The 1,933-nt window shown below is 45.2% G+C and overlaps 1 protein-coding gene across 1 annotated transcript in view; it reads left to right on the forward strand.

Annotated features, from left to right (window-relative positions):
* Nucleotides 1–1,933, forward strand: part of ENTPD3 (ectonucleoside triphosphate diphosphohydrolase 3) — a 50,450-nt gene that overhangs the window by 805 nt on the left and 47,712 nt on the right. The window lies entirely within an intron of this gene.

Consider the following 1,933-nt stretch of genomic DNA (forward strand, 5'->3'; position numbering starts at 1 on the left):
CAGGAGGGCAGCCACGTGGCTGTGGTCAGGAGACAGCTTGCATATCGCACTCCCTCCCCCGGGGACAGATGTTTTTTAGTCTCGTCCCTCGGTGGGGTACCCTTGTCTGCTAAAAGGGTGTGGTTTAGGGTAGTAAGGGCAACTTACACAATTTTTTTTTTTTTTTGGCAAAGGGAATGGTGCTTAAGGAGCTAGCTGGTTTACTTTGATTTCCAGGATCTCCCTCACAACACTGAAATGTTAACACGTGTACTGGAACACCACACAGGCATTGCAACGCAGCTTAGGACCCCCTCCGAGTCCCCGAAGGCTGACTCCACGTTGGCTGGCCCCCCTCCAGTCACTAGTACACACACTTTCACGGCGTGTGGCCTTTGGCTCAGGCGGGCTAGTCCTGTGGGACGGATTTCTGGCAGTGAGACTTCGAGTCAGATGGTGTGTTCATTTGCAGTTTTGATAAATATCGACAAATTATCCTGCATTGTCGCCATTCCAGTTCACACTTCCTATAACAAGGCAGGAAAATTAAGGCGTTAAGAGACTAGCCTCGGGAAGTGTCTGAGACCGTATCTAAACTGCAGGAGAATTAGATGAAGCAGAAAGAGTTGAGTGTTCTGAGCCACTGGGTGGCATGACACCCTGTCCTCCCCAATCCCCCGCCCCCAAGTAGTGAGCATTGTCATGTGATTGGATATTGGGGCTGAATCTAATTCATGGTGGCATATGCATGCCCTTTTTTCTTTCCAAGTAAGGTGTCTCCTAGAAATCATGACAGGGTAAAGCATCAGTTATGATGATCGAAGAGTTAATGTTCTCAGATAGGGAGGATCTCGCCCCTTGTTGCTCGATAGAACCTTCTGGAATGATGGAAGTGTTCGATAGCTGGTCTGTCCAGCGTGATAGCTACTTGCCTCCATGTGGTGATCCAACACTTGAAATATTGGCTAGTGAGAACGAGGTGCCGAATTTTGAATTTTATTTCATTTTGATTCATTTATATTTAAATAACAAATTGGTGAGAAACATTGAGATTGTCTGAACCCAGCGGTCTTTCTATTATGCTTGTGTATGTTGTATTTCAGCCATTTAGGTGCTTTTTTATTTATACCCTGATTGTTCTTCCAGACTGGTATTTAGTTAGTCCACATTTTAATCGCATATCTCTTCTTAAAGAATTAAATATGATTTATATAAAGTGAAATGGATACATCTTTGTTTAAATTATTTAACTTTATTTATTTATTTATTTTAATTTGACCAGAGAGGGACAGAGAGAGGGAGGGAAAGTGAGAAAGCAAGTCGCCAGGTCTAGGACTCGAACCATAGTCGACCATGTGGGAGTCCAGCGCCCTTAACTACTGCACCACCTACTGGCCCTGAAATGGATACATCTTAAGTTGTGTCTCTGAACTGAGTTTCCTTGACTTCCAAAGGATATCGTATTAGGTTACTGCAAGGCAATTTCTAAAATAATCTCTTTTTTAAGGAAAATTGTACCTAGCAAAAAGCTGGTTTATTTTCATTTTTAAGTTTTCCCCAAAGAAGTTTGAAGGGGTTCATGAGTTTGTTTCTTTGTCATTGCCAGAGGGTGCATGTACTCGTGAGAGACAGAGAAACAGAGAGAAAGAGGGAAAAAGCACCATTCGATGGGGCATGGCTACACCTCAGTCCCTTCTCCTTCATTTCCCCATCCTGTTGGGATTTTTTTTTTTTTGAGAGATTTTTCACTGTAGGGCGCGTGCGCTCGCCAGACAGACAGAGAGAGACATAGAGACAGAAAGCGAGAAATCACCCCCCAGGGGGGATGGTCACGCCGCAATCCCTTCTCCTCCATTCTCCTCTTGGGATCTTGGGCACGCACGCACACGCGCCCAGCGTGAGTTTTAAGCCACCGGGTCCGGGACACGAACCGCGGTTGACTACATGGGAGTCC

This window comes from Tupaia chinensis, unplaced genomic scaffold (assembly GCF_000334495.1).
Source record: "Tupaia chinensis unplaced genomic scaffold, TupChi_1.0 Scaffold000451_1, whole genome shotgun sequence".
Lineage (NCBI taxonomy): Eukaryota > Metazoa > Chordata > Mammalia > Scandentia > Tupaiidae > Tupaia > Tupaia belangeri.